This window comes from Convolutriloba macropyga, chromosome 14 (assembly GCF_964194025.1).
Source record: "Convolutriloba macropyga chromosome 14, txConMacr16.3, whole genome shotgun sequence".
Taxonomy (NCBI): domain Eukaryota; kingdom Metazoa; phylum Xenacoelomorpha; order Acoela; family Convolutidae; genus Convolutriloba; species Convolutriloba macropyga.
This window is the reverse complement of record NC_134481.1, coordinates 35,530,501-35,544,765: the sequence shown is the minus strand read 5'-3', so window position 1 is coordinate 35,544,765 and position 14,265 is coordinate 35,530,501. Positions and strand designations below refer to the sequence as shown.

At 39.9% G+C, this 14,265-nt stretch overlaps 2 protein-coding genes across 3 annotated transcripts in view; one reads left to right on the top strand and one right to left on the bottom strand.

Annotated features, from left to right (window-relative positions):
• LOC142353246 (uncharacterized) overlaps positions 1 to 14,265 on the bottom strand; it is a 534,761-nt gene that overhangs the window by 149,847 nt on the left and 370,649 nt on the right. The window lies entirely within an intron of this gene.
• LOC142353242 (sulfate transporter-like) overlaps positions 5,103 to 14,265 on the top strand; it is a 510,154-nt gene continuing 500,991 nt past the window's right edge. For both annotated transcript variants that reach the window (XM_075405475.1, XM_075405476.1), the window contains exon 1: positions 5,103 to 5,116. The gene's annotated coding sequence lies outside the window, so the exon portion shown is untranslated. The remainder of the gene's footprint in view (positions 5,117 to 14,265) is intronic.

Below are 14,265 nucleotides of genomic sequence, written 5' to 3'. Positions count from 1 at the left end.
ACTTCGGATTCGTCCAATATCTTTACGAATCCTTTTTCTTCATTTGTATCTATTTACTGTTGATACAAACTCTTCAGTTTTGGGTCCCTTTGGAATCTTCGCTCCAGTGAGTAAAGCTGACCCAAGGCTGAGCTGTAGTTGTTTGGTAGGTTTGGCTCTGGTTCACTCCACAACATTCCCACTTCGTACCGCTCGCCTGTAAACTTCGTCGTACTCTCTAGCATCTTCTGTGCCTGCAGTTTTTTCTTTGGCTGACTGACGACGTTGATTTTGGAAGCATAGGTCTCTATGTCCCACCATTTTTGGATATTCTCAGCCACTTTCACATCTTCTGTGAAGGCAAAATGACAAACATTTTGTCTTCTCTTGCCCGTCATGGGTCCATTGACTACCCATCTTAGATCTGTTAGAACGGCGAAAGGTTCACTACGTGTTCCTATCTTGTAGTCCAATGCGCTTTGTAGCTCACAAGCATCTTGACCGAGGATGATGCCAATTTCCATCAAGTTGAAGCTTTTGTTGGGTAGAACACTCAAGTAATTGAAGCTTTGCTTCAGCTTGTTGTATTTGTAGTTGGTGTTTCCCAAGGATATTGATGGGTGTGCAAACGCTTCGATTGAATGCACCTTTGAATGTAGTCCCTTAATTTTGAGAGGAAATTTTCTGTCTTCAGATTCCTCGTTCCGTGTATGCCAGCTATGTTGAGCGTGTCTTGGGCTCGTAACTTCCTGCACGCTTTGATCGATGAATGAAACCACTGATCCACTATCGAGAAAAGCATATGTGTCCAGCCTGTTGTCACCGCTCTGTATTGAGACAGGAACGATCTGAAGAAAGCTAGTAACTTCGCTAATCTGGTTGATTGTTGCTGCGCTTACGTTGACTGCGCGATTGCCTTGAGCGATTTGGTTTTCTGAGTGTAGCAATCGGTTGTGCTTCTTAATGCATCCATTGATGCCCCACGCATTGACTTTAAAATCTTTGATTGAACATCCTTTGCCCAGACATCCGCAACATAAGCGTTGCATTCTCACTGCAGCGTACCGATCATTCACACTCAAGTTCTTGAATAGTGGACAATTCCATATTTTATGAGTGCCGTAAGCTAGCGGACAGTGATTACTTTGCGTTTGCTTCGTTTCTTTCTGGCTCGAAATTGCACTGAAGTTCGATGTTTTCGAGAACCATTTTTCTCAATTTGTGCTTCTTCGGTCTTCTTCTCTTCGCTCTCCCTTGAAAACTGAAAACCCTTTGTGCACGAATGCTATCCTAGATAGCCACTTTTCAATCATAACCAGATCAAGCCAGTCTTCATTTTTATCATCAACATAGAACCACCACATCTCTTTGAGACCTTGGGGTAGTTTATGTACTGCCATATACAGTGTCGAGCTTGATTGCAGATCAACAATCTGCTTCCACTCTTTGAGTACGTTCACAAAATTCAAAACAATAACTGAGAAACTGATCAGACCTGTTGAGTCGTAAGGTTTCACCTGACTTGCTTTGCGAAGACTCTCCAGTTGTGCATCAATGATCACATGGGGCCTTCCAAATTTCTTCTCCAGAATGCTCCATGCAGCACCATAGAACTGTCCAGAATAGCCCATTCCGGAGATTGCTGACCTTGCCTTGCCTGTGAGTAGAGTCCTCAGATGGCTCATCTTCTCTGAGTCTGGTATTGGTTGTTGATCCACTGTAGTAATGAACATACTAGACCACTCCGGCCACTCGAGGGGGTTTCCATCAAAGTTGTTCAATTTCAGCTTTGGTAGGCTACTACTACCTGAATAGCCAGTGTTGTATCGTAGACCAGCTCGGGGAGAAACGTCCCAATCTTCAACACTTGAGTATCGGTCTCGTGAACTACGATATCGTGAGAAGTGACTATAACTGTTCATTTCGGGGGTTACTTCGAAGCGAGCTGTTGATCGCTCTGGTGTTAGAAGGTTGTCGATCCTGCTGGCCCAGTCCAAGACATCTCTCTTCTTTGGGGTCCAGTTGAAGGGGGGATTTGTCTCGAGCAACAGCTGATTGGGAAGAAGCATCATCGTTCTCTAAGGCTGTTCTCTTCACATTGCGCTCTAGCTCGCGCTCTTCCTCCAGCAGTTTATGCTTGGTTTCCACTTCCTTCATTTGCATTTCAGGCTCTAGCTTCCTCCGCTCGAACCGTGCTTGTTCCAGTTGCATCTTGGTTTTGAACTCGATATCGAATTTCTTCATCCTTTCCTCTCGCCTTTGCTTTGCTGAAGATGTTTCCGAAACAATCTCCGTATCTTGGCCGCTTGCTGTTGCTCCATTTTGCACTTCTTGAGCAACTGGGTTGTCCGTTGGGGAGTTGTTATTGCTCTCGCTGTCGTTCACTGCTTGAATTGTTTTGCTTTGCTCTGCATTCTTTGCTGTTTGCGTGCCTTTGGTTTTATATGCAAGCCAATGGTAGTCCAAACTTGCTTTGCACTTTCTTGCGTCTTTCAGATGTTCTTCAACGATATTAGCTTGTTTGTTAGGGCACAAGCTTGTTTCGGCGTTGCAGTTGCTTGGGTATTTTTTCCTCTAGAAAGTGAACATTCTCTTGGTAGAGGACCTTTAGTTTGTTTGGTCGATCTGAATCTTCAATTATTTTGTAGTCAATCCCTGTTTTAGTGTTAAGTTCTTCCACTAAATCTTGGAACTTCTTATCGTACATCTGAGCTCTTGATTGAAGCTCCTCTCTGCTAGTTATGTTTGGATTGCCTGGTTGACTTTTGCTTTGCTGGTTCCTTTTAAGCGAGGTCAACTCTTCAACGTGTTTTGTGAATTGCACTCGCACCTTTCGCTCTGGTTCACTGGCGTTGTGCTGTTGATTCGTTTGATTTTCTTTGGGGGCTGCCTTTGGCAATCTCCTCATCAGATTGGACAGCAGTTTGCTTTCCAATGTCCGGGTCGGAGGATCAAATGTAACGGCTGCTCTCCTTTCAAAGTCAAGGAAAACTATACACCGCCCAGCTCGTTTCAGCGGTTTCAAATCTGTCGGGATATTGTGTCTTTGCAGTTAACTTTTGTGAACTGTATTATCCGCTATGCTGTAGAATGCCGTTGCATTACTTAATACTTAATAGTTTCAAATAACTGCTTGTTCAGCTTTGACGAATAACAATTGGCTTCGCTTTAATTAAGCAAAAACCCATAATTTCAGATAACGAATTAGTCTTAAACTACAGGTTTTTCGATGATATCTCCTTAACCACTAATGCTAGTAAGATAAACTTCCACAGGATGATGAACGTTAGCTAGGCCAATTGTCTGATGTAAAAACAAATGACTCTTGTTAAACAGCGTTGGTGCGGCTCCAGGAACTTTGTTCCTCAGAAGGAAAGTTTTGAAAAAATCAAAATTCAATCTTTTTTAACAAGTCAAAATAGAGTTAAGACTGTACAATCACTAATATGATCTGCAAAAAAGACACAGTAACCAGTAATTTACCACTCAAGAGAGTGCTCTTCAATGCGCACTGTATGTCAGATTAGTAAGACAAAGTTAACAAGTTTCTTCTATTTTTTATTAGTTTTTCAAGCTCGTTTTATGCCGCTAGTCACGTGGATTTACATGTCAAATTCAACTGTTGATTGGTTGTAGATAATAATGTCAACAGAATGTGAAAATTTTCCCAAAACGTCACTTTTTCAGTGTAAATTTGATGTCATGGGAAGTTTGTTAACCATGCAGAAGTTTTGTCGAATATTCTGTATCAATAACAGGTCGGTTCGCAATCCAATCGCAAAGAATCTGATGCAATACTGTTAAGTCAGAGTATTGTTTTGCTGGTAGTTGAGGTAGTTCGAATTTGCGTTTCACCTCATCTATGACATTTATGTACAAATAACAGTTGCTAAATACAAATGTTGAACAAATTGAACAAATCTGTATGGCTTCGATGGAAAGTAGCATCAAATTTTGTTTGTCATGCTATTCTAGCTCTGAGGTTTGAAATAGCCTTAAAACGCTATTCAATTTGGTAATTGAGTTAGTAAGCTCAGCCGCCACTGTTTCGACGTCATAACAGACCTCTTTCAGCAAACGTAATTGTAGCCGCCTTTTGCACAGTGGAGGGCATGCGTTATGTTGAACTTTTCACCACATGACAAGTTAGAACTTTTGTAAAACCGCAACCATAAGTCTAGTCCATCTCGAAACTCTAACACGGCAAGGATTGTACTTTTTGAGTGGCAGTGCTTTTAGCCAGCTAGAAGTGCCTTTTTGTAAAGCAAGTTCCAATGAGTTTTTTTGTCTGCTAATTTATTGCTTCTTTCAGTCTATATAGCTTAATTTCCTCTTCCTTATTTCGGGCATTTCCTGTTGCAAACGATTTTGAACAAACTGAGACATGTAGGGTCATGTTTGTTTTAGGGGTTTCGAAAAAAAATCGAACAGTTCAATCCGGTGGTTCGAGACCGGTTATGGCAGGTATAAATTTCACAATCATAGAAAATTATTGAGAAAATTATACCAGCCTAACTCAACCGTTGTGCTGTGGCGTTAGGCTGGATTCCACTGGATGCCTTTGGCTCTGCCACTGTACACATTCTGCCGCGAAGTTTGCGCAAATGATGAGAATTTATCAAGCATAGAAGTATGTTTACAAGAGGAAGCAAAACAAAAATCAGAGGACGGTGAGCTGTCATCATTCGCAGAGCATAAAACACATGTTTTTTGGCGATTACAACATCCGTTTTGGCAAGAAATAATGTCAACTCTTCCAATTTCGACTCCGAAATCACTAACTGACATTCAGGACCGTTCACCAGATATCTGTAAAGCTCGCAACTGAGACAAAGGCGACCGAAAAAATATCGGAAATCCATTTGCTTTCCGGCAGCAGAGCCAGCGATTGCATATCACTTCTAAACTATGCTGCCGGTTTGAACACAACTAATCAGCGGTAACAAGACTATGCACTGCAATGAGATTTCCTTGAGTTGTTTCCTTTTGCGGAAAAAATGTGTCTTTCTCAGCGAACAGCTTATAAGGTGTTTGGTAAGTTACTCGCAGCGTGTGTAAGTAAAGGCATTGCTTGGAGATGCTGTGAAGTGCGAGAACTCTATTCAGTGGGTTCATTTCTATATAACTTATTAAATAGGTTTGTCTTGAACATGTTCACATACTGTATGTTTTCAGATAGTATTGTGCTAGGGACATTGATCAATTAGTACAGATGTTTAGTAGCCAGTTATCGGTTTCAGTCTCTCATTGTACTTTGTTCAAAGCCCCGGCCGTGTCCCTAGCCGTGATGGGTGAAGTCATCTCATGAGGTACCACCTATACAAACCTTCATCCACTCGAAATCTGCTGATTGCTGATAGCCAGAGCAGAGAACTGCGATTCCCCAACTTCAACGTTCTCTCCTTTGCCCGGAGCACAAATTCACCACGTCCGCAAGTTGCTCCTCCAAAAAGGCCGCTTCAACCTAATTGCGATATTCATCGGCGAGCACGACCTGACCGTTAACATTAGAAACTCGAGTAAAGAGCCACGGGAAGTAGCTGACAAAATTGAAAAACTTGCCCACAAACTTCTCCAACTAGCAAACTTCGTCTAAGTGCGTGCCGTTCCACCGCAGTGAACAAACGATCCGAATGCTAAACAAAAAACAAAAACAACGAACGATCTGATAATTTGCATCAGTGGTTGTACCATGGAGTCACAAACAAAACGATCTCCAATGCACATCTAGGATCAGATCTTGTTCATCTTGGACCAGAAGAACTCGGCGGACTCTGTACAATCCTGAAAAAGAGAATACTTGAAGGGCACGACTTGTACTCTGAGGAAGTTGATTGGCGCGGATATCTGGAAGTGATCGAGTGCTCTGGTACCTGTACCTGTGGAGCCATCAACCAATAAGTCAGGTGGGAACTAAGTTGTTGCCGGTTATCGGTGTCTGCAGGCTTACTGACTATTACACACTAAGTAGTAAAAAATTGAGAAAATTCTAAGACAATGGAGAACAATAGTACTACTAAACCAGCCTGATTAAATATCTCTTGTGATACCTGCCAATCGTCGATTAACAAAAAAGATGCATTTTTTGTTGCATTTCTTGCGAATCAGTTATGCATATGTCTTCCCAATGCACAAAATTCAGCAATGAGGTGATAAACGCCATTCAACAAGTGAATCTAAACATCCTCTTGATCTTTAACGTCTGTGTTATCCAAAACAAACGCGATGTCCTAATTGATCGACTGAGAGATAAACCCGAAAATGTTGAGGAAACTAAAAACTTTATCATAAACGGCGATTGAGGAAACAATGCAAAACAAGATAAACGAAATCAAGTTATCGAAAACGAGATACAAAAAAGCATTAGAGAAACAACCAAAAGAAAACGTTAAGCAAGTAAGCGATCCTAAAATTGAACTCAATGTTCTAATACAGGGCATTGAAAAGTAGAATGATAAAAACTTATGTGTACGCATCGAGCATAATAGAACCAAAATCAGCCATGTGTTCACTTTCCTAAAAATCAACAATTGGAAACGAGATTTTTTGCCAATCGCAAACTTGTAGGCAAACACAAACCTGAGTGACATTGCCCCTTACTTGTAACATGCCCTCAGTGTTCGACAAGAGACTGTTACACTCCTCGCCGTCTAGGTTGAAGCATTTTGATAAAAAAAATCTACACAAACCAAAACCTCTATTCTGAAGAACGAAACGCGCAAAACCTTGCACTGAAAGCTAGAAAAAACTAACCGAATGAGGTACAACTAAACAAGATATCAAAAATGCAGATGGCAAAACACTGCAACGTGAACCGGGAGAACGGGAATTGAATGAAGTCTCCTTGGATATCTTGTCCTGACTACGGAACAACGATAACGATCAAAAGCAACAAAAAACTAAAACTTTAACATTTAATATTCATAGTCTCGTAGACCTTTCACGCCGTTTTATTTTCGCAAACTCAACCCTCCTGCATAACTGAGCATATCCCAACGGAATCTGTCTTTCTCAGCAAATACACAGTGTATATAAATGATCGCAAATCTGACAATAGCAGTTTTGTTTAAACTGGTGTTCTAGTCGCAGTACACGAGAATCTTAACTCCAAGCCAGTGTAAATAGACAATACAGGAGAAGACTATCTGATTATTCGTTCCTCTAAAAATCAAAAATTTTTAATTGCATGTATCTACAACCCACCCCAGAGCAACCTCTACAACTGGTCACTTCAAAAACAAGGGACTTTTTTGACTTGCTATTAACCAAAAAGACGTCATACAAAAGTCGGTCTGTAATAATAACTGGTGATATAAACCTTCCAAGCACAAACTGGTCTAACATGCACTCTAGTTGCGACTACCAGAAGGAATGGCTTCAGCTAATCCAAAGTAATAACTTCGAGCAAACTTTCAGATAAAAAGATCAAATAGGGAGCGTTAAGCAACTTGAATTTTTCTTAACAAATGATCCCCAATTCTGGATCAGGTCATCAATTGATTCAGTGGTGACGCAAAGATACATTTTGAATGGAAAGAAATGCTCCGACCTCCTAGCATTCGCCAGTAGAATTTTCTACCAAATCAACAGAAACCAAATAAAAAACAGACTAATTTTTGCATAGACTGGGATAAATTTAACGAATCGAGCATTAACTACCCATTTCATCCTTTTTGCTTTAGTAACGTCGATGAGCGAATAGATCAATGGTACCAATGGTTTTTATCAAATGTTAAATGAAAATGTACCCAAAATAACTCCTCAACCAGCAACTCTTTCACCATGGATGAAGCCAGCCAATTCTAATATGAATGAACCAACTATAGAGTACCCGGAAAATTCTGTTAAAACCCAAAAACATCAATTGATTGTTAAAGTGCTTGAGCTCGAACGAAAATTTGAAAGTAGTTTTAAAAAGACCAAACTCTTTTTGAGGACGGAACACTCAAATCTAGTCAGTTCAATAAAATACAAATACACATTCGCAAGCTGAGAAAAGCTCCTGCCTTTCAGTATGAAAAGTACCTGGCGGAAGAAAAAACTACAAACGACGCTGAAAAAGCTGAACTCTTTACTCGATTTTTTCAAAAGGTTTTTAATCCAAGACTGACGGGAGCAAGATCAGTTTTGGATAGTATAGCTGGTCATCGGTTTCACGATATAAATCACTATATCGGCCCTATTGGCAGCGATCAAGAAGATAGTTTTGACAAGCATGTAGCCGGTCATTGGTTTCAAACGACTGGAAATGAAAACAAAGACATTGCTCAAGACAGTGTTGCCGGTAATCGGTTTTGCAGTAACGGACTAAGTAAAATAGATTGCACAGTCAAACAAATCGAAGCAAAATTGACGAAATTAGATGAAAACAAAGCTAAAGGACGCGATGGCATCAGAAACATTCTCCTGAAAAAACTGGCCCGACGCTAAGAAAATCGCTACTTCTCATCTTTAAGACGTTCTGAACCAGGGAAAGTTCCCCGAAAAATGGAAAACTAGTGTCATTGTACAATTGCATAAGGGAGGTAATAAACCGAAAGAAACAGAACACAGAACTGTTACCATTGTCACTCTATGCTGAACTCCACAATCTTTTATTGTACTGCTCGATTTTTGACGGAAAGAACGTCATCAAAATTGGAAATTCAGCAATATCAAGGCAAACAAGAGAACAAGACAAAGCGCGAACAACGAGATTGTAAAACAGAAGAACAGACTACATAAAACCGATAGAAATTTTTGGCATAGAGTAGCAACTCTTTTAATATCGTATCAAAATCAGTCAACGTGCAAGGAACAATCGGGAGAAAAGCTAGAATCATGAGAACTTACTGGAATTTTTTTCACAAGCACTAAAATGAACATAATTTATGCATCTGGAGAATACTTTGTTTTTGAAGAAACTGCAACCTGCATAACAAACTCATTGTCCACTGAAGATACAAAAGGGGTACTAACAACACCATAAAGCCGCAAACCTAACCTGCTGCTGCTGCTATTACTACTACTACTACTACTACTACTACTACTACTACTACTACTACTACTACTACTACTACTACTACTACTACCACTACTACTACTACTACTACTACTACTACTACTACTACTACTACTACTACTACTACTACTACTACTACTACTACTACTACTACTACTACTACTGCTACTACTACTACTACTACTACTACTACTACTACTACTACTACTACTACTACTACTACTACAGCATTTTAGGCATCAATCATTAATAGTGCGTAATTATAGTCCTCTTTAATGCAAAATTTTAGCGTGTGAATTGCATACATTATGCTACTATTTTGCCCAAAACACAACCGGGTGTCAGCTCCTCAAATTTGCAGATCTTGTTTGAACCACGCTACAGTACATCAACCGATTGTTTTCCGCAAAAGGTCTCCTTTTCCCATAGGTATGAAACCCAGGTTATTGTCAAGTGCAATTAGACGGCAGGCATTATAAGCGGCTAAATGATGTGAAGGATATGTTTCGTTGGCAATTCGATATGCCAGTTTTGCAAAAGTTTTGCAAATGTTGGTGGAGGATATGCTTGCAGGAAGTAAACGGCGCCATTGGTCAGCATCAAAACTGGACGTTTCATGGCTACCGTGGGTTTATATTGCAGCTTGTTTGACCTTTTCTGCCCTTATATTTTCATAGACTGAAAGATGACAAGGCAGATCGGGGTTTTTGACATAGAGATTCAATGCGGGATGGATTCACTTAAAGCTGAATGCTTTTCATTGCGAACATACAGAATACTTGACAATTTTGTTGACTGACTGAGAAACAGAAGTCCGCTTTTATGATTTGGGTCTAGCTACTAGATAGCACAGGAGACTTTACCTTGGTGCATGTGGCGGTTGAAGCGGCGCTTTTCTTTCTTATTATTCTTGGAGGCTTTTGGTAGTCGGAGCTGAAGAACTTTGCTTTCAGAAAACAAATCATCTATTCGTCCCTGGCACCGCGTCTCAAATCGTTTGAGAACATCTAAGACAGTGAAGAACAATAGTACTACTAAACCAGCTTGATTAAATATCTCTTGTGATAACTGCCAATCGTCGATTAACAAAAAAGATGCATTTTTTGTTGCATTTTTTTCGAAACAGTTATGCATATGTCTTCCCAATGCACAAAATTCAGCAAAGAAGTGACAAACGCCATTCAACAAGTGAACCTAAACATCCTCTTGATCTTTAACGTCTGTGTTACCCAAACCAATCGCCATGTCCTAATTGATCGACTGAGAGATAAACCGGAAAATGTTGAGAAAACAAAAAACTTTATAAAAAACAGCGATTGAGGAAACAATGCAAAACAAGTTAAACGAAATCAAGTTATCGAAAACGAGATACAAAGAAGCATTAGAGAAACAACCAAAAGAAAACGTTAAGCAAGTAAGCGATCATAAAATTGAACTCATTGTTCTTATACATGGCATTGAAAAATAGAATGATAAAAACTTACGTGTACGCATCGAGCATAATAGAACCAAAATCAATCAACCAAGTGTTCACTTTTCTAAACTTCAACAATTGGAAACGTGATTTTTTGCCAATTGCAACCTTGTAGGCAAACACAAACCTGGGTGACACTGCCCCTTACTTGTAACATGCCTTCAGTGTTCGACAAGAGACTGTTACTCTCCTCGCGGTCTAGGTTGAAGCTCTCTGATAAAAAAAATCTACACAAACCAAAACCTCTATTCCGAAGAACGAAACGCGCAAAACCTTGCACTGAAAGCTAGAAAAAACTATCCGAAGGAGGTACAACTAAACAAGATATCAAAAATGCAGATGGCAAAACACTGCAACGTGAACCGGGAGAACGGGAATTGAGTAAAGTCTCCTGGGATATCTTGTCCTGACTACGGAACAACGATAACGATCAAAAGCAACAAAAAACTAAAACTTTAACATTTAATATTCATAGTCTCGTAGACCTTTCACGCCGTTTTAATTTCGCAAACTCAAACCTCCTGCATAACTGAGCATATCCCAACGGAATCTGTCTTTCTCAGCAAATACACAGTGTATATAAATGATCGCAAATCTGACAATAGCAGTTTTGTTTAAACTGGTGTTCTAGTCGCAGTACACGAGAATCTTAACTCCAAGCCAGTGTAAATAGACAATACAGGAGAAGACTATCTGATTATTCGTTCCTCTAAAAATCAAAAATTTTTAATTGCATGTATCTACAACCCACCCCAGAGCAGCCTCTACAACTGGTCACTTCAAAAACAAGGGACTTTTTTGACTTGCTATTAAACTGGTCTAACATGCACTCTAGTTGCGATTACGAGAAGGAATGGCTTCCGCTAATCCGAAACAATAACTTCGAGCAAACTTTCAGATTTAAAGATCAAATAGGGAGCGTTAAGCAACTTGACTTCTTCTTAACAAATGAACCCCAATTCTGGATCACGTCATCAATTGATTCAGTGGTGACGCAAAGATACATTTTGAATGGAACGAAATGCTCTGAACTTGAAATTACTTGACGAAAAACTGTATTCTTTTTAGATTTTGAGAAAGCATTCGACAAAGTTCCACACGACAGAGTAATAGTGAAACTTGAACTGCTGGGAATCAGGGGGAAAAGCGCTAATAATCATTGCGGGTTATCTCGATAACAGAAGTCAAAAAGTCCGGGTCGGCCATTGCTTATGAAGTGAACAGGATGTCACTAGTGGAGTACCGCAAGGCTCGTTGTTCGGGCCCCTGCTCTTTTTAGTCTACATCAACGATTTACCAGATGTAAATGAACACAGTACCTGTTTTGGACATGCAGACGATTACAAGCTGATTGCCAACAACTCTGCTGAACTTGAAAATGACCTAGAAGGCCTCTTCAACTGGTGTCAAGTAAATGGGATGAAAATTCACGAGGGCAAATGTAACACCCTGAATTTCAGAACTGCTTCCTTTGTCCAAGTGAATAATAAAAATGTGAATGATGCACAAAATCAAAAGGATTTGGGAATAATTGTATCAGACACTCTAAACTGGAATGAAACTGCAAACAGGCGTCTTTCCAAAGCACTACGGGCACTGTGGTCAATTGAAAAAAATCTATCATCATCCACTCCAATGAGATCCAGGCTCAACGCTTGCATAGCTTGTTACCATAATCATGTTTGGTTGTCACGTATGGTATTCAAGTAAAACAGACCTCAGACCAATTGAGAAATTGCAAGAGGAGCCACAAAATGGATATTCTGGTCTCAACTTGATTATAAAAATCGACTCGATGGCATCAAAAACATTCTCCTGAAAAAACTGTCCCCGACGCTAAGAAAATTGCTACTTCTCATCTTTAGGACGTTCTGAACAAGGGAAAGTTCCCCGAAAAATGGAAAATTAGTGTCATTGTACAATTGCATAAGGGAGGTAATAAAGCGAAAGAAACAAAACACAGAACTGTTACCATTGTCACTCTATGCTGAACTCCAAAATCTTTTATTGTACTGCTCGATTTTTGACGGAAAGAACGTCATCAAAATTGGAAATTCAGCAATATCAAGGCAAACAAGAGAACAAGACAAAGCGCGAACAACGAGATTGTAAAACAGAAGAACAGACTACATAAAACCGATAGAAATTTTTGGCATAGAGTAGCAACTCTTTTAATATCGTATCAAAATCAGTCAACGTGCAAGGAACAATCGGGAAAAAAGCTAGAATCATGAGAACTTACTGGAATTTTTTTCACAAGCACTAAAATGAACATAATTTATGCATCTGGAGAATACTCTGTTTTTGAAGAAACTGCAACCTGCATAACAAATTCATTGTCCACTGAAGATACAAAAGGGGTACTAACAACACCACCGGCACGAAGCCGCAAACCTAACCTGCTGCTGCTGCTGCTGCTGCTACTACTACTACTACTACTACTACTACTACTACTATTACTACTACTACTACTACTACTACTACTACTACTACTACTACTACTACTACTACTACTACTACTACTACTACTACTACTACTGCTACTACTACTACTACTACTACTACTACTACTACTACTACTACTTCTACTACTACTACTATTATTACTACTACTATTACTACTACTACAACTACTACTACTACTACAGCATTTTAGGCATCAATCATTAATATTGCGTAATTATAGTCCTCTTTAATGCAAAATAGCGTGTGAATTGCATACATTATGCTACTATTTTGCCCAAAACACAACCGGGTGTCAGCTCCTCAAATTTGCAGATCTTGTTTGAACCACGCTACAGTACATCAACCGATTGTTTTCCGCAAAAGGTCTCCTTTTCCCATAGGTATGAAACCCAGGTTATTGTCAAGTGCAATTAGACGGCAGGCATTATGAGCGGCTAAATGATGTGAAGGTTATGTTTCGTTGGCAATTCGATATGCAAGTTTTGCAAAAGTTTTGCAAATGTTGGTGGAGGATATGCTTGCAGGAAGTAAACGGCGCCATTGGTCAGCATCAAAACTGGACTTTTCATGGCTACCATGGGTTTATATTGCAGCTTGTTTGACCTTTTCTGCCCTTATATTTTCATAGACTGAAAGATGACAAGGCAGATCGGGGTTTTTGACATAGAGATTCAATGCGGGATGGATTCACTTAAAGCTGAATGCTTTTCTTTGCGAACATACAGAATACTGGACAATTTTGTTGACTGACTGAGAAACAGAAGTCCGCTTTTATGATTTGGGTCTAGCTACTAGATAGCACAGGAGACTTTACCTTGGTGCATGTGGAGGTTGAAGCGGCGCTTTTCTTTCTTATTGTTCTTTGAGGCTTTTGGTAGTCGGAGCTGCAGAACTTTGCTTCCAGAAAACAAATCATCTACTCGTCAGGGGCAGTATAAGATGTGGAAAGAGCAAAGCAGCGAAGGGGGCAAACTCTGAATGTTGTTTTTTTAGCTATCGGCTATTTAGGGTATTCACCAGCTTATAACTTGTTTTGTCCTTGTGCACAATGATGCTTTCCAGTGGGCTTTGGTTTTGTAGTACTTTTGAATTTTGTCCTGGAAAATGTTGGTGGTACTTTGCTAAAAAATCTCCAATGTTAGAGGAGCAATCAGGATCTACAGATTCAGCATTCTAGGAGAGAGTAGTGTTTGATATATTTTTAGCAGCGCGGTTGGCGGTGCAGTTTTGGAATTCGAAAACATCGAACTACTCACGGCCAGAGGCCAAACCACTAAAAGCAATATCGATCTAATCACAGGAAACGCACCAAAAATAACCGCCTCTGGGATGTGGCTGTCGCTGG